At 39.2% G+C, this 23,977-nt stretch overlaps 1 protein-coding gene across 8 annotated transcripts in view; it reads right to left on the bottom strand.

Annotated features, from left to right (window-relative positions):
- LDLRAD4 (low density lipoprotein receptor class A domain containing 4) overlaps positions 1–23,977 on the bottom strand; it is a 621,642-nt gene that overhangs the window by 482,560 nt on the left and 115,105 nt on the right. The window lies entirely within an intron of this gene.

The following is a 23,977-nucleotide window of genomic DNA, read 5'->3' as shown; positions in this document are numbered from 1 at the left end:
CCTAAGATTTTTTAAAATTTTTCCCCTTTTATATCTAGCAGGCAGATTATACCATTTTTAATAAATACAAGAAGTTAACTATTATTTTCTTTGTTTTTCAATACTGGACTTTTCCAATGTATCCCACCTGGGGCTCTCCTCATAAATTTCAGGGTCAGCAGAGAAGGTCACATTAATGGCAGTCCTTCAAGCCCAATCCCTTCCTCTGCTGTGGCAGAAATACATACACACATGAATAATCTGAGGACTGATTTCATCCCTCAAACCCAAGGGCTCAAAGTTGGTTTTTGGTCCTCAGTGGCACATAGCTGCCTGGGGACCAGGGCCCTCCTTCCTGTCAGAGGGACTCATGAGAATTGCCAGGACATTCTGTCACCTTCCTAGCGCACTGGTAGTATGTTACCATTACTGTCAGATCTGCAGGTCACTTTATCATACTGGCAACACTAGACCTTCACCATAACCCAAGGTCCAAACAGGTAGATCATAGGGAAACAAGACCCTTTAAGCAGGCACGATTCTTAACCAAGGATCCTTGCAAGGTTGTTACATATTCAGGCAGAGGTAAAAGGAAGTAAAATAAAATAAATTTGCTAGCGATGGCTGGTGTGGCTCAGTGGATTGAGTGTTGGCCTGTGAACCAAAGGGTCACTGGTTCACTTCCCAGTCAAGACACATTCCTGGGTTGCAGGCCAGGCCCCCAGTAGAGGATACACAAGAGGCAACTACAGATTGATGTTTCTCTCCCTCTCTCCCCCCACTTCCCTTCTCTCTAAAAACAAGTAAATAAAATCTTTTAAAAATAAACTCTGTAAGGGTCTTATTTACATAAGTTCCTATAACTAACCTTTACCCAACTATTCCCAGGACTTCTCTCCACCTTTTCTCTATGGTAATGCTGATACCTCTTACTAGTTTGAAATTAAGCAGACATAATCACCATTTTATATTTCTATCTGATATACAAAGGTCCTCCTCTATGTGCACAGAAATCCCCCAGCTGCTAGGGTAGCCCCTTTTGTTAGAAAAGTTTATACACTTAAAGGTACAGTATTATATGGCATGACAAAAATTATCACAGACTGGGGATTTATTTGTGGTTAACTTAGCTCTTCAAAGGTACCTTGGAAACAGAATCAGAGTATATCAGTATTTTACTAAGTGCTATGAGTTGAGTTTGGGGTAAAAAAGGAAAAAACATGTTCATCCAAAGATCACAAGCCAAACAAAAAAGAAAACATTTAACAAAAAAGAAAATGTGACAGACAATGCACTATTATAGTCCTACTTCACTTCCCAACACAACAGCACCTGTGGGTCAGCCACAGGCTGAAAATATTTAGTCAAACGTAAGAATTTCCTCTGAATTCTGAACTCTCTAGAAAATGTTTTTCTAATCAACAAAGTTATACTCAGCAGTTGTCACTATTCTTGTCACTTTGAGCACATCTTTCTGTTTCTTGATCTATAAATGACAGTTTTTAGAACACTATCACTAAGGCCTTGACAACTTTTATATCCTATAAATAGTAGATGCCACTGCTGCCTGACACCTTTGGTACCTGAGATCATCATCTCTGTGGTGAGTGAATCCATGACCTTCCAACTAAGAGGAGATATGTGTGTATGGAGGATTCTAAAGGAAAACAAAAATAACCTATTGATGAGGTCAAGATGTAGGAAGAAATCTGGAAGGTGGAAGCCACTAGACTATTGTATAGCCCAGACAGCTAAAAGCTGAGCTGGCCAGGCATACAAACACCAAAAAATCATCTGATGGTTGTCCACAGCCTCCTAATAGCTATGTCATTAAATTAACACCAACTCCAAAGACAAGGCAAAAAAGAAGGTCTTCAAAGTTTAGACACCACCTGCCAGAAAAGGCAGATATGGCCCCAATCCTAAAGTTCTTAAAGGAGCAAAACAGATAGAAGGGAAGGGTGGGACATAAGAAAACAATGAGAATTTTTAAAAACAATTTCCTCTTTATTTTTTAAGATTTTATTTATTTATTTTTAGAGAGAGGAGAAGGGAGGGAAAAAAAGAGAAGGAAAGATCACTGTGTGGTTGCCTCTCTTGTGGCCCCCACTGGGGACCTGGCCTGCAACCCAGGCATGTGCCCTGACTGGGAATTGAACTAGCAACCCTTTGGTTCACAGCCCATGCTCAATCCACTGAGCTACACCAGCCAGGGCCAATTAGAATATTTTTAATGCATTTTCTGGTCCACATTCATACCCAGCATATGACAAAGGGAAAGAACTAAAACTGTTCAGCTGAGAAAGCTTCTGGCAATAGAAATGTCTCAGAGCTGAGGACTAAAGGCATCAGAACTTCTCAAGGGCCTTCTTCACAGTTCCTAACTCTGGCTACCTGCCTCTCCTACCCACTTCTGAGGTCCCAGAAAATGTGTCCATTTATATGGAATGTTAGAGTGGCAGAGCACTGTCTGCTTATACCCCTTCAAGCAAGGCCTCTGCTTTCCCATGGACCCCATGGCCCAGGGTTCATGATCATTGTTTCCCCTACTAATGAACCCGCTGTGCTACACATGCTAGTGCATACAGCTGACTGCAAAGCTGGCCTTACACAGCACAGAAAGGGGTGTTACATGAAACCCAGGGAGTCAGCAATCTAGTGTTTTGAAGGCTTGATGCCTCATTAGTATCTCTTATGGACTAATGGAACCACACAAGAGAAAATGGGTGGAGCTTTCTCCCTCCATGCCAGTAACTTGAGACTCTCAATGCACCCCTAGGAATGAAAAAAAAATCACGAAAACCTCATTCTATGCACACTACCTAGCAAAAGGTCTGCTGATGAAATACACAGGTCAAATACTTCCAACAGGAAGTTAAACAACTAGTATCATGTCACCTCCAAAACATGCACCACTCATTTGCCATGTAGAACTACATGAGCAGTTCCAAAATGCACTGGGCAAACAGGGACTATTGTCTAACTCTAGTTGATTACATTTTTTTCAACAAATATGAGGAGTTTACATTAATTTTGAAAATGCAGCTAAGCTATTTTTATTACTTATAAACACAAATATATTATTATAACAGCCAAATCATAAGAAGTATTAAAATTAAGATGCCACATCTTATAAATTATTTGACATAGTTTAACAATATAAAAGCAATTACTTACAACTTTTCCAGAGAACTCATAACCTTTCGCTATCTCTAATTCTTTTTTATTTCATTTTTCAATTATACTTGACAATATTATTTTATATTAGTTTCAGGTATACAGCACAGTGATCAACCACATAATCTATACAGAGATTCCCCTGGCACCATACATAGTTTACAATATTATTGACTATATTCCTCATGCTGTATTTTATATCCCTGTGACTATTTTCTTAACTACCAATTTGAAGTTCTTAATCCCTTTACCTTTTTCACTCCAAACCCCTTTCCCCTCTGGCAATGAGCAGCTTGTTCTCTGTAACTATGAGTCTGTTTCTGTTTGCTTGTTCATTTGTTTTATTCTTTAGGTTCCGAGTATAAGTAAAATCATATTGTATTTGTCTTTCATTGTCTGGCTTATTTCACTCAGCATAATACCTTCTAGGTCCATCGATGCTGTTACAAAAGGAGAAATTTCATTCTTTTTTATGACAAAGTAATGTTCCTTTGAATATACACAGCAGCTCTTCTTTATCCACTCATATATTGATGGGCACTTAGGTTGCTTCCACATATTGGCTATTGTAAATAATGCTGCAATGAACATAGGGCTGTATCTCTCTTTTCAAATTAGTATTTGGGATTTCTTCAGATATATATCCAGAAGTGAAATTGCTGGTACATAAGGTAGTTCTATTTTTAATTTTTGTTGGAACCTCCATACTGTTCTCCACAGTGACTGAACCAATCTGCATTCCCACCATGGTACATGTACTCATGTACCAAGAGTACATGATGGTTCCCTTTTTGCTACGTCCATGCCAACACTTGATGGTTGTTGATTTATTGATGATAGCCAGTATCACAGGTTTAAGGTGATATCTCATTGTGCTTTTAATTTGCATTTCTCCAATGATAGTGACATTGAGCATCTTTTCATATGTCTGTTGGCCATCTGTAGGCCCTCTTTACAGAAGTGTCTATTCATGTCCTCTTCCTATTTTATAATTATTTTTTTGTTTTGGGGGTTTTGAGTTGTATGAGTTCTTTATAAATTGGATGTAACCAATTTATAAACCCCTTATGTAAACCCCTTATGGATGTAAATCTGGCACATATCTTCTACCATTCAGTAGGTTATCTTTTTGTTTTGTTGATGGTTTCTTTTCCTGTGTAAAAACTTTTCCTTTCCTGCATAAACTTTCCTGTGTAAGTTTAAAGTCCAATTTGTTTATTTTTTTCTTTTGTTTCCCTGCCCAAGATGTATCAGAAAAAAAATACTGCTGAGAGAAATGTCAGAGAGTTTACTGCCTATGTTTTCTTCTGGAACTTCAATGGCTTTGGGTTTTACATTTAAGTCTTTAATCCATTTTGAGTTTATTCTTGTATATAATGTAAAAGGTGGTCTAGTTTTATTTTTTGATGTATCTGTCCAATTTTACCAATACCATTTATTGAACAGACTGTCTTTACCCCATTGTATGTTCTTGCCTCCTTTGGCAAGTATCAATTGGCTACAGAGACATGAACTTATTTTTTAGGTTTCTATTCTGTTCCATTGATCTATGTAACTGTTTCTATTCCAGTGTCATGCAATTTTGATTACTGTAGCTTTGAATTAAAGTTTGATATCAAGTAGTGTAATGCCTCCAACTTTTGTACTTCTTTCTCAAAATTGTAATGGTTATTTGGGGTCTTTTGTGGTTCCACATAACTTTTTGTAGTATTTATTCTAGTTCTGTAAAAAACACCATTAGTCTTTTAATAGGAATCACACTGAATCTATGGATTGCTTTCAGTAGTATGAACAAGTTAATGAGGGTAATTCTTTCTATCCATAAGTACTTTATAAACTTTGATTTGTTTATTTCTTCTTCTACTTTGTTCTTCAATATCTTAACAATTTTCTGACTACAAGTCTTTTACCTTCTAGATTAAATTTATTTCTGAGTATTTATTTATGTAAGTATAAATGAAAACTGTTTTCTTAAGTTTTCTTTCTAATACACCATTATTTGTGTATAAAAATGCAACCTATTTCTGAGTATTTATTTTGTATCCTACTTTACTGAATACATTTATCAGTTCTAGCAATTTTATGGTGGAATCTTTAGGGTTCTCTGTATATGGTATTAAGTCATCTGCAATAATGACAGTTTTACTTCTTCCTTTCCAATTCAGATGCCTGTTATGTTTTCCTGTCTGACTTCTATGGCTGAGACTTCCAATACTATGTTGAATAAAAGTGGTGGATATCCCCATCTTATTACTGATCTTCAGGAAAATACTTTTAGTCCCCCCCCCCCCATTGAATACAATGTTACCTGTGGGTTTATCATATATGGCATTTATTATGTGAAGATTCCCACCATGTTGAAAGTTACCATAAATAGATACTGGAGTTTGTCAACTGCTTTTTTCTGCATATATTAATATAATCATATGACTTTTAGCCTTCACTTTGTTTATGTGGTATATCACATTAATTGATCTGTATATATTATACCAACCTTGCATCCAGGAATAAATCCCACTTTATCACAGTATATGATCTTTTTAATATATTGCCAAATTTGGTTTGCTAGTGTTTTGTTGAAGATTTTTGCATCTATATTCATCACAGATACTGGCCTATATTTTCTCTTTTTATAATGTCCTTAATGGTGCTGGGATCAGATTAATGTTAGCCTCATAAAATGAGCTTAGGAGTCTTCCTTCCTCCTGTATTCTTTGGAACAGTTGAGAAGGAGAGGTGTTAATTCTTCTTTGAAGTTTGGTAAAATTCACCTGTAAAGCCACCTGGTCCAGAACTTTTGTTTGTTGGGAGTCCTTTTTTTCATTATGGCTTCATTTCATTGGCTGTAATTGTTATGTTTAGATTTCCTGTTTCTTCTTGATTCAGTCTTGAAATATTGCCTCTCTGGGAATTTATCCATTTTTTTCAGGTTGTCCAATCAGTTGGTATATAATTGTTCATAGTATTTTCTTACAATCCTTTGCATTTCTGTGGTGTAAGTTGTTATTTCTCCTCTTTCATTTCTGATTTTATTTATTTGGGTCCTCTCTCTTTTTCCCTAATTAGCCTGGTTAAAGGTTTATCAATCTTATTTATTTTTCAAAGAATCACCTCTTGGTTTCATTTATCTTTTGTATTTTTTAACTCTATATTGTTTATTTCTATGCTGATCTTTATATTAATACTTTCCTTCTACTCACATTGGCCTTTGTTTTGCTGTTCTTTTTCTAGTTCATTTAAGTGCATGGTTAGATTATTTGGGATTTTTTCTTATTTTATGAGGTAGGCCTGTATTGCTATGAATTTCCACATTAGGACTACTTTTCACTGTGCCTACAGCTTTTGGTTGCTGTGTTCTCTTTTTCACTTGTTTTCAAGGTACCTTTTGACTTCCCCCATGAACTAACTCATTGTTAACCCATTCACTGTTTAGTAACATGTTATTTTGCCTCCATCTGTTTGTGTGTTTTCCAGTGTTTTCTTGTAATTGATTTCTAGTTTCATCCCATTGTGGTCAGGAAAGATGCTTGATATGATTTCAGTCTTCTAAAATTTACTGAGACTTGTTTTGTGTCGTAACATGTGGCCTATCCTAGAAAATGTTATGTGTGCACTTGAAAATAATGTATATTCTGCTGCTTTGGGATGAAATACCCTGACAATATCAATTAAATCTAAGACCATCTAGTCTAATGTGTCATTTAAGGCCACTGTTTCCATGTTGATTTTCTGTGTGAAAGATCTATCCATTAATGGACCCACCTATGACTGTATTACTGTTGATGTCTTTCTTTATGTCCATCAAAGTGTGCTTTATATATGTAGGTACCCCTATGTTGAGTGCATAAATGTTTAGAAGGGTAATATCCTCTTGTTACATTGATTCATTTATCATTATTTAATGTCCTTCTTTGTCTTTTATTACAGACTATGTTAAAGTCTATTTTGTCAGGTTTAAGTATTGCTACACCAGCTTCTTTTTTATTTCCATTTGCATGATATATCTTTTTCCATCTCTTTACTTTCAGTCTCTCTGTGTCCTCTGATCTGAAGTAGGTCTATCTAGAAAGCACATTGATGGGTCTTGTTTTCTTATCCATTCAGCTACCCTATATCTTTTGATTGGAGAATTTAATCCATTTACATTTAAAGTGTTTATTGATAGGTGCATAGTTATTGCCATATTATTCTTACTTATGTTCCTCTTTTTTTTTCTTTCTTCTTCTCAAAGAATTTCCTTAAACATTTCTTGTTATACTGGTTTGGTGATAATGAACTCATTTAGCTCTTTCTTGTCTGAGAAGCTCTTTATTCTTCCTTAAATTTTAAATGATAGCTTTGCTGGATAGAGTAATGATTGTAGGTCTTTGTTTTTCATCACTTTGAATATTTCATGCCAATCCCTTCTAGACTGAAAGTTTCTGTTGAAAAATCTGCTGACAGTTTTATGAAAGCTCCCTTACAACTGGAAGCTCCAGTTATAAGTAACTAACTGTCATTTCCTTGCTGCTTACAAGAGTCTATCTTTGTCTTTAACCTCTGCCATTTTAGTTATGATGTTTCTTGGTGTGGGCCTCTTTGGGTTCATCTTGTTTGTAACACTCTCTCCTTCTTGACTTGTGTGTCTTTTTCCTTCACCAGGTTAGAAAACCTTTCAGTCATTATTTCTTCAATAGGTTCTCAATCGTTTCTCTCTTCTCCTTCTGGCACCCCTATCATGCAAATGTTATTACAATTGATCTTACACCACTTAGCCCTTAAACCTCTTCCATTTTTTTAATTCTTCTTTCTTTTGCTGCTTTGAGTGAGTGTTTTCTGCTATCTTGTTTTCCAAATCACTGATTTGATCCTCTGCTTCATCTAATCTGCTATTGACTCCTTCTAGTGTATTTTTTTTTATTTCAGTTTTTTATTTTCATTTCTAACTGTTTTTTTTTTATGGTATATATGTTCTTTTCTATGTTGTCAAAGTTCTTGCTAAGTTCCTCACATATCCTAACCATCATTGTTTTGAATTCTATATCTGGTAGATTGCTTGCTTCCATTTCATTTAGTTCTGAGGATTTCTTCTGTTATTTCATTTGGGGCATTTTTTTTGTCTCTCCATTTTGGCTTCCTCTCTGTATTTGTTTCTGTGTATTAGGTAGATCTTCTATGTCTCCTAGTTTTGGTAGGGTGGCTTTATGTAATAGGTGTCCTGTAGCACCCAGAAGCACAGACTCCCTGATCTCCAGAACTGGGTGGTCCAGGAATATCTTTTGTGTGCCCTCCTGGTATTGAGCCTTGATTGCTGTTGGCACATCCAGGCTGGCTGGCTGGCTATGAGGACTGGTTTCAACCTTAGTGTACAAGCTGCTGTGCTGTGGCTGAACCCATGAAGAGGAATTCCCCCCAGCAGGCTCTAGTGCCTGCCAACATCTCCCTTAGGGTATGCCACTTATGGAACTAATTTGGGTCATGTTATGTTGTACCCTAAATATAGCTCCCAGGTGTGTGTGTTCTGGGGCCTTTGAGGCAAGACTTGCGTGCAAGTCAATGTCAGATGCTGCCTGTGACCAGCCCTGGTTTCCCTGTTAAGAGTTACAAAGTGATCCACAGTTGGTAGCTGCCTGTGCTGTGCCTGGTTGTGCATGGGAAGAGCCAAGTTGCATACTAAGGTCAGCTGCCACCAATGCCAGGCCTGCAGCAGATCAGCAAAAGGCACCCAATACCCTAGGACCTGCCTCCTCCTGCCAGCTGCCCATTTGGCTGAGCAACTGAAAGAGCCTTGGGTGGTATACAAGCTGCATGAGGCAGGTTCTCAGGAAATCACTATGTAAAGGGAAGTGGTATCCACCAGGTTGATACAGATTCAAATTTGGCATCAGTGCTGGGTCTGAGAACACTTAGCAAAAGTCTCAAGGCAAGTTTCCAGTTTCCTGGGTCCTGTGGACCTCTGTACTCAATTGGGAATTCAGGGAGTTGTCAGTGTAGAGTCAGTAGAGTTCTTCAGGGTAAAGCAGAGTAAGATTTGTTTGTGTGCAAAGGTGGCTCAGCACAGGAATGGTGGTACCTATAAGGCATGTGGAAAGAAAGCCCTCACCCTAAAGCCACAGAACTCAGCCTGTCCCTGTATATCTCTACTACTCCTGGATCTTGCCTGGAACTCCCCAAGAGTGTTTTAAGAAAGGCTGCACTGCTGACCCAGCTGGCCACTGCCAGCAGAAGCTATAGCAGTAGGTGAGTTGGGTAGGGTAAGGCCTCAGGTAGTCACCAAGGTGGAGATAGTGCAGATCTTCAAGCCAATGCCCTCCAATAAATGGAGGGCACCACAAAGGAACAGTGGTGACTTGGACCCATGAAGAAAATGTCCCTTGTCCTAATGCTACACAACCCAGTCTCTCCCTGTGTATCTCTAGAGAACCCCTAGCTTGCCAGGAATTCCTCAAGAGTTTTTAAAGAAAGACTACAAGGTGGGCTCAGGCTGGTTGCCACCAGCAGAGTTTATAGCTGTGTTTTGGGGCAAGGCCTCTGAGAGTCCTTAGGATGGGTTATGAAGCTGCCTAGGCTAAGCCTTGAAGGGGGAATGCTCAACCCAGGAAAGATGGCATCTATGGGTGACATCTGAGAGACTCAACCCTGGAATATTGGCAATTGTCCCTCCAGCCCTTTCCCAGAAGCTACTCAATTCATCTTTCTCTATATGACTCTGGCATCCTCCTAGCCACTGTCCCTCTGTTGGAGCCCAAGGTGAGTGCCTGTGAGCAAGATTTTGTGCCCTTTCCCTTTAATACAGTGCCTGGGTATCCCACAGCCTTCCATCTCACCTGAGCAAATGGAATCCCCACTGATTTTCACAGCCAGATGTTATGTGGGCTCCTCTTCCTGGCACTGGTGCTCTGGGCTAGGGAACTCAGTATGAGACCCTGCACAAACTCAGGAGTCCTCTATAGCTGAGATATCCCTCCTGTTTCTTAACCATGACACCATGGGTACGTGTCCTGCCCCTTCTGTGTCTCCACCCTCCTACCATTCTTGACATGACTTCTTCTTTATACCCTTGGTTTAGGACTTCTTTTCAGCTAGTTTTCAGATAGTTATCCAGGTTGATTGTCTATAATTTAGTTCTAATTTTGATGAGGTCATAAGAAAAGGTAAATACAGATAATTTTTAAAACATCCCACTCAGTCAGATCAAAATAATCTTTTTTACTGAAGTATCCCTTCTGATCTACCACTTGGCAACTGAAAAGTCTCATGACATTAGGAAATATGCCAAGCCTTCATAATTCATAGTGGGATATTTCCCCTGAAGCCCAACTGATGCCCAAGTTCATTACCAAAATAACTTGAAGATATTGCTTCTTCACTGACAATTTGAAGACACACATTTAAACACTAACTTTGTGCTGAATCTCTTCAGGAGATATTGCTAAAGCATGGGCAGCTGAGATCAGTGAAAATATTTTTTTGGTCACATCTAATTCACAATAAAATAAAAATGAATTCTCCTGCTTCCCTCCCTTTCTGACTACCAAAACATAAACACTGCAAAAAAAGTGATTTTCTTTAACCCAAGCACTAAAATATACTCATAGCAGGAGAGGAGTGAGCCACCTCTGCACACAGCTGGTTAGCAAACATGACACTGGGGATTGGCATGAGGTAAAGGGAGAAAAGGCAGAAACAGGCAGAAACTGTCACTCTCCACAAAGTCCTTATACTTTAGAAAGGGGGGGGGGGATAAACAAAGAAAACAGCTGTGACCAATTAAAAAGCAGTACATCAACAGGTGCAAAATGTTCTTGTTCAAATGAAATGAATATAAGTGCCAAGGAGACTAACTGTGTGTTCCCCCAGCAGGAAAGACTGAGGAAAAGGTGGTCCTTTAAACAACTGTTTACCACAGAGAAATCAGGTTCACCACAGAGATATAAACAACCAAACTTACACTCTTTGTCACAGGAAGAAAATGGTTCAAGTGCATGTCTAAATGGTACTTACAGTCCATGTCTGCTCCCTTATTACTGCATGACTGAGGCATAGGGGACTCAGTAGACTACCTGCTAGCCAGCTGTGGGAAAGAAATCTATCTGTGGCACAGTCAGAGCTAGAATAACTGACTCCAGCCTCTGCTTGAGAATCAAAGAAGCTAACATCCTAACCCAAACAGGTCAACTGTACATCCCATGATGTACAGGTCTCCGCACAAATGAGGAAACAAAAAGTTTTGCAAGCTTCATCTTTCTTCCCATGACTAGGGATGGCAGAAAATGGATAAAATAACAGATCCCTTCAAACTGCCCCAAAATTCTATGAATCATGTGGCCCTCTTCAGCCCTTGACCATCAAAAATCTTTACACAAGCAGATCAGGCCCCACAGCTGAACACAAAGCAGGCCAACCCTCTTCTGTTAACAAAGTAAGCAGATCAAAGTAAGAAGAAAAATGCAAAAACCCACATACAAACAGAATATTGTGTTATTCTACATAATTTTATTAACATCTTTTTTCAGTTCTAAGCTTACACAGTCAGAAAATGTCTTGTAAGATATAATGCAACTGAGGCTTAGGAAAAGTTTTTCCCTGTGGTTTTATACTCATACTATTTAAAATATTCATATAATTGTAAGAGGAAAATTGTGCAGTATTATCTTTAACCTTGAACTCATTTTTAATGGTGCTTTCCTGTACTTCCTTTAAGCATATAGCTATTTCTATAAATTTTTGTTTTCCAGGTTAGCCAAGGGCAGCTTAGGTGACTCAGGATTTTATCCAAAGCAACCTGAAATACTGAACTCCTGGTCAGGCTTGTGAGCATTTCCTCCACTTCCACATGAATCTACTACCTTCCTAAAGAGAATGACAAATAAGGCTAGAGGCATTGCTAGTTGTCACAGTGCCCAGCACATTCAGCTTTTGAATACCTCCATAAAGGTTATTTTGAAATCTCCCCTAAGAACACTGTAATAACCAGTTGAAAACATCATTCATGAGTGTAGTTTGCACTCCTGAGGATGACACTGGAGTCATCTGATGGGCAATGCAAGAATGCCTCCTACTGCAGGGAAGAATAGTGTCTGAGGATCTACTGAAAGTCAAGACTTGATGGCCATCAGAGCTTCTTGCCACCCTGACCCCTCTGCCCCCCACCACTACCCACCACCCACTGCTGCTACCAAGACACAGGAAGACTGTCACACACAAAAGACAGATCTGTAGACAGAGAATGTCAGGCTCCATTGTCCCACACTGACAAGACAGAAGTTGGTCCCGAGTAAATCTTTGAGGGTGGGATGAAATTTTATTTGCATCCCACCTATCAAAGCTCTTGGCATACAGAAAGCACCTAATAAACTCCGATATACTCAACAGTAAAATGGATAGATGAATGAATGAATAAATTTGAAATAAAACAGGGAAGGTCATATGGATCCTCTATCTTCCACAATAACGGTCAGTTTTTAATTTGTTCTTACCTTTACAACAGTCCTCCAGAGAGGTATGTTCCCCATATTGCAGAGAACTGAGGTTTAATGAGTTAAATAATTTGTCTAAGGCCACAATAATGCTAAGGGGTAGAATGTGAACTTATATCTCTCCAAAACCTGTATCTTTCCAACTTACCAAATCATCTTCTTAACAAAAGTTTGACTATGTAAAGTTTCCCAAGTAAAATAAAAGAATAAGCAAAAGTAAATGTTAATTTCAAGATTTAAAAAAATAATATTTCTCAGAATATTTACTGTAAATAATATAAACCAAAACCATTTTTAATTTTAAGTTCAGTGATGAAATTCTTGGGAGAAGGTAGACCCTGTTAGCCTTTCTTTTAAGGTCTAATATCTTTACCATGTGATTATTAACAGTGTTAAAGAGCCCATAGAAGATAGTGTGTTGTGTCCTATGGGACTCCTCCCCATGAACCAACAACCTCCAAGTCCTCAGTAGATTTACAGGGAGAAAAATAGAATTGTAAGTCATAAACATAAAAGTTTTAGCACATCTAAATTACGTGCAAGAGTAATGGGAACTAAAATGCATAGAAAACAACCTGTCTGAAATTGGATTTTCACTGGCCAAATCCTCACCCAGCTCATGAACTCTCAAGACCACTTGGTGGGTGTTTGTTACCAGCATTCTGAGATGCTCTAGAGTAACATTTAAAGCCATACCCTACTTCCCAGCAAAGCCAAATGTTTCTCCTATGGTAGTCCATGGTCCATGCCAGGGTATGCATGGAGGGCAAGGCAAAGTCACTCATAGGCCCTGGGGCCAAGTACAGCCCTCTGACAAGTCTAATCCACCCCCACTGACAGCATGCCCTTCGTTCTTCCACTTTGGAAGGCAGTTACAACCTCTTTCCAGTATGAGAAATGGCAAAATGTAGTAAGTATATCTTATTATTTTAAGTAAAGTCAAGAAGAGAGGACAAAAGCAAAGTACATGAAACAAAAAGTAAATATAGCCCTGGCTGGTGTGGCTCAGTGGATTGAGTGCCAGCCTGTGAAGCAAGGGGTCACTGGTTTGATTCCCAGTCAGGGCACAGGGCTGGGTTGTGGGCCAGGTCCCCAGTAGGGGGCATGCAAGAGGCAACCACACACTGATGTTTCTCGTCCTCTCTTTCTACCTCCCTTCCCCTCTAAAAATCAATAAATAAATTCTTCTTTAAAAAAGCAATATAATTTGAATAACCTGTGTTGTTTTGGGGTTTTAGAAACAGAAGTCAACAGAACCCCTAAAACCAATTATTCCTAAACAGCAGTGTGGTTCTATAGCCCTCTTGTAAATTCCTTCCTAACCAGGACTCAAAACCCAGAAACCAGAAAAGAAAAGATTGATAAATATAACCACATAAACATCAAAAACTTCAGACTGGTAAAAACCAAAGTCAAAAGACAAATGACAGAAACAGTACTTGCAAATTTTAACACAAAGTCTACTTCCCGAATATATAAAGTATTCCTGGACATCCATGAGAGAAAAAAAATGCAACAATAGAAAATACAAATGGCTCTTATAATCACATGAAGGATATATCGATACAACTTCACTCATAATAATAGAAATAAAAATTAAAACTACATTCAGATGTCACTTTCTAAATATAACATTGGTAAACTCCCAAAATGCGGTAACATGGCCTGTCACTGAGTATGTGGTAAAACAGACATCCTCACCAATGTTGATAAAGTGTACAATTGTACAACCCCCTGGAAGGTCAATTTGGTAATGTCAACCAAAACTACTAATGCATATATGCTTTGACTGGACAATTTCAATTCTGGTAATTTATTCTAAAGGTATACCTGCACATAGTAAGTGCAATGAAACTCAATAAAATATATTATTCATTGTATTTAGTATGAGTAAAATTTGAAAGTTGGTCAAATGTTCATCAATATAGGACTGGTTCAATAAATTATGGGACAACTATTAAATTGGACACCAGAGAGCTATAAAATGAAAGGAGGGGAGGACAGGGGAAAGGAGGAAAGAAGAAGGCAGCTTTCTATGTGCTGATGTGGAAGAATCTCTAACACATATTAAGTACAAAAAGCAAGGTGCAGGAAAATGGGTATGACACCTTTTGAATAAGAGAGTGGTGATGGTTAATATATTTTCAAATGTGTTTATAAATACATAAGAAATTCTAGAAAGATACATAAGAAACTAGTAATAGTGTTTATGGGAACAAGGGCAGGAACAGAGTAAACAAAATCAACTTTTATTTATTTTTTAAATGTTATAATATTTTTAAGGATTTTATGTATTTATTTTTTTAGAAAGGGGAAAGGAGGGAGAGAGTGAGAGAAACATCAATGTGTGGTTGTCTATTGGGTGCCCTCTACTAGGGATCTGGCCCACAACCCAGGCACATACCCTAGACTGGGAATCAACCCTTTGATTCTCAGGCTGGTACTCAACCACTGAGCCACACCAGCCAGCGCAATGGAATCAACTTTTAAATAAATACCTTTTGATGACAGATTTTCTTTTTGAACCACTGGATGATATTACCTGAACAAAAAATAAAACAATTTAAAAAATAAATGAAACAATAATAATCATTTTTCAAACTTGACATGATAGCTGTTTTTCATACCAGATTCCAGATCAGCATAAGAAGACTATGAGTCTACCTTACTTAGACAATTCTTTTGTGTCCTACATTGTTTACCCCTACCCATCCTCAGGGGATCCTGACTATGTCCTCACAATACATGGTATACCAATCCTTTATCCTCAAGTCTGTTTCTATTACAAAGAGCCTCAGAAAATTATTCTTAAATATCATAATTTGAAACTAAAATAGATGGAATCCCTTTGCCTAAACCTGCACTAGACTTAAAAGGGCTGAAACATCTTGGGTTAATCAAATAAGAAAAACTGGTTGATCTCCTCACACAAGAGTAATCTGAAAAACAACCACCTTCCTTAGCCTCTCCCCCAGTGCTTTTCCAGGTGTCTGATTCACAGCCTGCACTGTGCCAGATCTCCAGGGATATCTAAAGTCCAATGCCTTAGACAATATCAACCAAGATGAGCTGAGCATGGAACCTCAAAGCCACCCACAGGTCCTGGTATGAGAGCTTCTGTGCTGGGGTCCAAGATGACCTACCTGGATGAGATGCCTGGATCTATTCTTACACAGTACAGGACCATACTCAAATCCTTCCAGCTGTTTACCTTTACCTAAAAATTTCCAGAAATTGAAACTCCCAGGTCTGTAGTGCCTAACAAACTGTATTGTCTGATAACACTTCAGACTATAGTTTTTGTATTACCCTTGGCTTCTGACAATTTAAGCTAGTTCTTATCATCGTATCTATGGAGCAATTAGGATCATTTTAGTTATTTTACTATTAGGATTTTGTGCTCATCTATCTAAACCTTTTTTTATCAAGAGATCCATGGAACACAAGTGCTTCCCATTCACATGAGAGTTTTATTTTGTTTAGCTTTTTTTTTTAGCTTCCTTCCTCTTTTGTAGTGCCTTAGAGAGTGAGGGACAAGAGGATTATTTTAGAAAGATTTATCTCATGCATAAAATAACTCCGTTTTTCATTCATCAAAAGCTAAGTCATCAGAGGGCAAAAATAATCTCTTTCCCCCTCAGTGGACATGAAAAGACACATAGGCAACCAACCCCAAGAGATGTCCAGTCAGGCTTCAAGACCCTTTACAGCGCACAGTCTAACACATGTTCTCCTGATGCCACACTCCTTCCTACCTGCCTTACGCATTTAGTGTTGGCAAGTCTAGGCTCAACTCAGACTCAAGTCTGAGCACCCAGAGAAAGACAGCCCCACAGTGCTAGAGAAATCTAGAGAATCAGTCTATTTATTAAAAACTACCCCCCAAAAATCATTCTGAAAAGAAGGAACCAAAGCTTTCCTTTTGGACCATGGCCAAGTTCTCATTTTACAGTCAGCAGCAGGTCCCAGCACTCTAAAACAGAAACAGTAACTGCATATTTTCCTCTGCTGCTGGAAAGCAAGCATGAAGTCCTGCCAGAGAGACCACAGGGGGCCTCTAGGAGACTTCTTACCACATGCCCCATTACAGGAAGGATTGCAGACATTTTCCTTTCATTGAGGCAGTATAAATTCCCAAAAGGCACTCATCTGCATTTGGCCTCCATGTACATTAGTAAATACATAAACTAAAAATATGAAGTATCTCCCATGAATAACACTAAAACAGGTAAACACATAAGCTTCCCTAACCTATCCCAAAATTACCTGTTCTGAAGTATCACTTTCCTCAGGTAGAATCAATCCTTCTTGAAGCAGTTGCTTTTAACAGTTTTCTGGAAACTAAATACCATCCTAGCAAGCTACTACTCTACAGAGCTGATAAAAACTAATAATTGAGCTCCAAACACCAAGTTTGGCAAACTTTGGCTACAGAAAACCATTCATCTGATGGCATTTTAGAGGTCTCCACAAAATCACATTTCCAAAATGAAATAAATGCAGTCTCCCAAACTGGGCTGCACTGGAACAAGCCAGAGACAGCAATGAATTACAAACGGCATGCTAATTACCAGTCTACATCCAGAAATAGCTGAAGACTGCAGGATTTTATTGTTAAAATAACTACAGCCTTTATTCTAGGGTTGGGCAAAAGCATCTGATATATTCAAATGCTTCAGCTTCTAAACATAATCACATTTATGTGTACTTATTTGGGAGGGAAAGCTGGTAGAGAAAAACACTGGGGGCTGGGGCATGGGTTCCCAGAGACAGCTGTGGGTAGATGCAGAGAGCTGACCAGCAGTGACTGTCTACCAGCATCACCAAACCTACCCACTGTGGCTGATGGATGGGGGCTGTCCTGCTTGCCCTCTTAGTGGCACCCATCTCAAACCCTACGAAGAAAAAAAGGTGATAGACAAAACCAAGTCTCTACACAGTATCTTTAGCACCTTCACATTTTCCACAGTAGATGAATGACCAGTAGAGTCATTCATGAACAGTGCCCAGAGAGTTATACAGAGCTCAGATTAGAATCCTGACTTCACAAAACTTATAATTTGCTAGAGAGAAAAACAGAAGAGAGTGCATAAGTATGACAGAAACATGGTCATTTCATGCCACTGCCCTTGGTTCCCTAAGGACAAGATGAGCACCTCTCCCTGAATATGGGAGTTCAGATCAAAAGATAAATATCTCACCCAAGGTTCCTGTTTGTGCTGTGGGTGCAAAGCATGGCCTTTGAAGTTTAATTTCAGAATTTGAATTTGAGCCCTGTTTAAATACTAACACACCTATGCCCTAGACCTCAACCTTCTATCATCTAATTACCCCTCTATACTTATTCCATCCTCGCACCCCACTCTCAAATTCTAGGATGTCTCAGCAGCAAATTTCCTTCAAGGTCATCTAGTCCAGAAAAATTCCACCAGGCTTAATAGGGCTGTAGGAAAAGGAAAAGAGTATTCTTGAGTCAAGTAAGTTTAGGAAATTCTGGGTTTAACACTACTAAGGTTTTCTTTACTGCAGAATTTCTCAGGGCCTCTAGTATGATAAAAGTACATTAAGAATATCCAAGAACAGGATATATAGTAACAGGCAGCATTTATAAACTCAGCTGACTGGAGAATCTTTTCTTTAGCTGACCTCTAAGACCAGCATTCCTCTGAACACACACTAGAATAGGCTTTGAGCCCACCTTCACCTTCAGCTATTGGCAAACATTTGCTGAGCACCAACTGTAGCCAGGAACACACCAGGTGCCGAGGATATAAAAATGGAAAAGACACACATTTCTCCAGGTAGCTGAGGATTATGCAATTCTGAGAGGTGAGCTGCTCAAAGTCATTTAGCCAGTGACCACCTGGTTTCAGAGTTGAACTAGTTGCCAGCTCCCAGTTCACCACACCTTCTTCCTTACCACACCCCATCTCTGATCATAACAGGTGTTCGGCCTTAGAAATGTAAGATCAGACAGAGGTCTCCCAAGAGAAGTCAGTAGCAGCCTAGATCCTTCATTAAAATAAAATATGTTTTGCTTTGCCCACTTGAACAATCCTGTGCATTGTTAAACCAAGGAATTCTTGGGTAAGGTGATTGACAATATAAAAATGTAATAAAGATATCAAATTCCCTGATCCTGCTGTCACTTGAGTTTTCATCTCATGGCCAATTTTCACATATCTACCAAAAAAATAAGCAGAGATGGTTCCAGGCATCTCTACTGGGACAGACCTAGGAGGACAGCTGACCTCAGAAGGCAGCAGCACCAGCCAGGATAGACAGCAGTCCCTTCATCACAGCGTTCCCTGGGGCAGGGAACATAGCTGGCTCCAAGGATGCCACATCCTTAGAACAAAGGCCACCAGGGCAGAGGTTGACCCTCTTATGCTGTTCCCCTCAAGAGAGCTCAGGTTCCCACCACAATCATCTGTGCCACATTGAGCGCTCAGTCACACAGGTGTGGGTGGGAGTGTGGGAAGAGAAGCCACAGTCTGCCCTCTGCCCTCAACAAGCCCCACCTGTAAGGAAGCACTTGCTGGGCCTTAAAACCAAGACTCTCCAGAAACAAGCAAGGTCCTAAAGCCATGACTGGGGAGGGCAGAATTCCTCAGGAGCCAAGACTTGTCAGACACTGGGTAAAGCCAGATGGGCTGTGACCAGCTGTTCCCATTTCCAGTACATTCCTTCAGTGCATGCATTCCCTCTTCAGACAGAGCCAGCAACTTAATCATTAGAGGCTGATCTGTGTAAGAACCTGGTAGGCAGCCTTTCAAGCTGCCCCTTTTCTGAAGGGAACTACACTCCCCAAGAGCCCAGGGGCACTGGACTCCCATTTGTTTCTATACCCATATATGGGGACCTAAAATACCCTTTACCTCCAAGACAGATATTACCAACAACATCCTTACGGAGGTCACAAGTCTGGATGTCTCCCCAAAATTCATTTGTCATTGTCACACCAGTCTGATCTTTCCAGTAAAATCTAAAAGTTGTATTATCACAGAGGGCGTTAATCTTAAATGCAGGACTGGCTCTAGAGAGTGCTCTACTCCCATCACTTCCTGTGAAGCTGGAGGTTGGTGAGAGGGGTGTTAATCAACTTGATGCTGTGAAAAAGAGGCAGGTGTTCCAAAATTAAAACTCTAAAGAAAGATTCAAAAATGCATTTTCTTTGAGCTATCAAACAGGAACACCATAAACTTGTAAAGCTCCACTACTTCCATTAAAAGTTGTTAATTTTTAGAGAATCTGGCCCAGCATTAATCTTCCAGTTACTCATATGCATTTAGAATCCAGAGCAGTGGGTTACAAATGACGGTGAAGATTGTTCTACTGTCCTGATACTAACTAGGGTCAGTTTATAAAAATAATCTTTACTTCTTTTTTTTATGAATGTCACCAAAAATGCCTACATAAATCATCATAAATCATCATTCTAAACATTCTATCCTAGAATTTTAGAGGGAATGACAAAGGCCTCCCATGGATGTTTCCAATAGAATTTCAAGAATGGAGTAATTTTGGACAAGCTCATTTGTTCAGATTATACATCACTTACCAACTTCTGCTTTCCCAGAGTGTGACAATAGGCATGCTGATGTTTCTACCTGCCCAGGCCTCAGAACAATCCCAAGTTGAAGCAGGATGAACTTAAACTGGACTGCTGCATCCCAGGTGCTCAGCAGCAGCCTCTGTCAATGCTGACCTGACCACAGGAAGTATGCTAATCAAAGTATATTTTCATCCAAGCTCCCTGGTCCCACATGCCAGTGAATTTCTACCAGATTCTACAGAATGCCAACTTTCTATTAATAAATCCAAGCCTCCCTGCTGTTTTTAAAAAGCTAACTGCCCCCTCCCTCTTGCAGTACCTCACTCACCCTGGGACCAGAGCCCTGCCCCTGAACAGTGTCAGGGAGGTTGTCTCTCCACAGCCACCTGGCTCCCCCATGATTATGCCGGACCTCTTGTACTATGGTGCCCCTGTGCGTCCCACTACATGCCTGCTCCAGGGAGCCCTCCTGGTCAGCACCTACAAATAAGACACGTCCCTCTCTACTTCCAGCTTTAGTCCAAACTCTGGCCCCAGTCCATATGCCTTCTGGTCTTAAGGATCAAAGAAAATCTTGTCCATTGTCTTCAATACAACAGATAGACCTGGTACATTTGAAATTTGGGGACCAATATTATGGCTCTGGAGTTTAAGAAACTTTTACCAAATATTTCGATAAGTGGAGTACTTCCCTTCAATCCAGTTGCTGTGTTTACCTGGGAGCTCCCCATAAGGAGGGTTGAACTGTCCTAGCCCTCTACAGGACACTAGAGAAAGGGCTATGTGACATCTACTAGGCTAGAAAACATCAAAGGGTGCAGCACCACCCTTCCCTCTTTCCCCTCCACCTGCAAGTCCTCAGAGCAAACCCTCCAAGATGTAGAGACCCTCAGATCACTCCATTCTAAAATCCGTTCCTATGAACATCCTCCATGGGGGAATGGAGACCTCTTATCAAAGAGGGCAATAATTTCCTTACTGACCATGTAGCAAAATGATAAACAAATCCCATGAGAGAAAATTAAGCAGTGAATTGATGTACTGATAAAGGCCACAAAAAGTCAGACATTCATGAACAGTACCTCCCTCAAATCTACAAATATCCTATATAAGCTTCAGGTATTATCTCATTTTACAGAGGAAGAAACTGAAATGCAGAGAAGTGAATGAACTACCCCAGGTCACATAACTTGTAAATGGTATGCCCAAAAATCAAACCCGGGTCTGTCTGCCTTCAAATATCATGAATTTTTCACATAGCCATGTGATAATGAGCTTGTAGAAAGCACATATCTAAACCAAAAAAAATATTCAAAGACTGAAATAAAATGCACAGAAAATAAAATAGCAGTTGTGTGAAGATAATAAAACCATAAGTGACTTTTACCCTTTTCTTTGTTTTATATTTTAATAAAATACTATTTATAAATCAAAACTGCATGTGTATCAGTGAACGGGTACTTTCTATTAGTTCTATTATAATTTCTTAAGAAAACAAAATGGATCCTGTCAGTCATCAGTGCCATTCACTGACAGGCATGTGCAAGGCAAAGACCCCTGGCCCTACATAGTAAGAGGCTGGCCATGTGATTGATCCTGGTCACTTCTGGGCCAGAGTTTGTAATTTCTGGAAGAAGCCTTTCCAGAGCTCCCTTTCTCTACTTTACACAAGTTTATATTTAAGAATTCAAAAGATTCCATTTTGCAGTCACCTCTTACTATGTGGAAGTAATCTTACTGCATTCTATTCCTGCCTCCTTTCATCTTGGAATTCTGCCACACAACCCTTGTGGGAATGAATGGGGGAAAGCAGTCCAAACAGCATAATGTAGCACAGGCTGCTCTACACTGGAAAGGCAAGAATGCTGGTTCTGCTCCTGTCTCTGTAACTGACTGATTATACAGTCCTGCAAAAGTCACTCACCCTCTCGAAGCATTAGGTTTTCCTCTTCGTACAATGCAAAAGAAGGACTCAATGATCTATATGGTTACTTCCAATATTCCTTTTGATTTCTGCCTTTGTCACTGCACTACACTCAATCGCTCACACAAACACCAACTAAAACTGGTTTTGTACAATCATTAAAGGCACATGTATCAAAATATACAATATAGTTTACTTCTATTGGAGAAGTCATATAGCCTAACAGGAATATGTATATTTAAACGACAGCAGCTATGCCACTTGTTTTAAGTATTCATAAACATATATCATCTAAAACAACAACATAAAAATTATCTTCCCACTTGCAAGTCACCAGACCACTACCACCATAATTCACTAAGTATACAATAAGTAAACATTTCAAGGTACAGTTAATCTTTTAATATTCATCTACAGGTTTAAGCTTCATTTAAGCCATTTAGCTATGTAAAACTACATTTAATGTTACTAGTAGTCCTGGGTGATGTCACAATTATAGGCTGACTTGTGGAGCGATGTCAAGGAAGACCTGTGCCCACATCCTGCATATCCAAATGCAGGAGCTGCTGGTTCTCCCTGGTTCAGGCTCAGGCACTGTGATCTCCACATGCACAGCTTGATGGGGGAATGATTCTACACAAGGTATCCTACAGAAGAATCAAATTTCAGGTTTCCCCAGTCATGAGGTCCATAACCATTTTCCAGGATGTTGGGCACATTATGCAAGGTTATGCATTTTGTTATGTCGAGGGCAAGCTCCTATATGAGGGAAAATTCCAAGCAAGAGGAGTAAAGCAAATATCTCGAGCTTCCTCAAAGTCCAGATGCCAACAGGGACCTCACTATTAAACAAAAGTAAGCAACTTCCCTTAGAAAAGCTTTTGGTTTAATTTCTCACTTGCAAACAAAGATTCCACAATTTATTTCTTTCAAGGCAAGAAGGGAATGGCTACAAATTAGTTTTATTTTCATTGTGCTTGATTATTACAAAATATCTGACCAGTCACCAAACCTCTTTGTTCTTGAGCATTTTCTAAGGACTAATAAACAAATCTGATGGAATTCACTTTCATATCCATTGTTAGTAGTGACAGTTCCTTAGATCTCTTATTAATAATCTCTCATTGTTCCATATAAGACCAAACTAAAAAGATAAACATTTTTTACTATTCTATTGTCACCCAAAGAAGAAAGGATGTCCAAACATCAATTGTAATGGGAAGAGTGCACAATCAGAACTTCCCTACCCATCATGAAAACTATCATTTTCAAAAGGCCTTTGCACAACATCCTTCATCCACATCCTCCCAGTAGAGATACAGGCCACAGAAAAGAAGAATTCTCACTGCAGGGCTCATTCCACCTCTTACTAAGGGTCTGACCTTAGGCAGGTCACTTAACCTCTCTGATTTCTATTTCTTCACTTGTAATTGAGGTTCTTGAAAATATATTAGCATTGTTCCCTCTCAGTTTTAAAGAAAATTACTGTATTTTTTGGACTATTAAGACACATTCCCCCCGCCCAAATTTCGGAGGAATAATGGTTGTTAATGCTGCTGTTGAGTTCTGTTTACATTTACATTGGTGAAATATTATGTTATTTATGTTATTAAATATTTTACCACATTTTTTGCTTCAAAATTTTTTTCCTATTTTCCTCTAAAACCTAGGTGCATCTTATGGTCCAAAAAATATAATGTATAACTAGATCTCCTGTTAATAATAGCTTTATACTATAACAGACCTCATCCTTTTGATAACAAAAATCACTTGGTATATATTCAGATTGAATGATTTAAGGCTTTTTAAGAGCAGGCTATCACAATTATATTGTATTTAAGCCATTTCTGGTCAGGTCCTTCTGATGTGCTCCCAGCCTACACC

Source organism: Phyllostomus discolor, chromosome 9 (genome assembly GCF_004126475.2).
Source record: "Phyllostomus discolor isolate MPI-MPIP mPhyDis1 chromosome 9, mPhyDis1.pri.v3, whole genome shotgun sequence".
Classification (NCBI taxonomy): Eukaryota; Metazoa; Chordata; class Mammalia; order Chiroptera; family Phyllostomidae; genus Phyllostomus; species Phyllostomus discolor.
The sequence above is the reverse complement of the archived record's forward strand: the minus strand, read 5'-3'. Positions and strand labels throughout refer to the sequence as shown.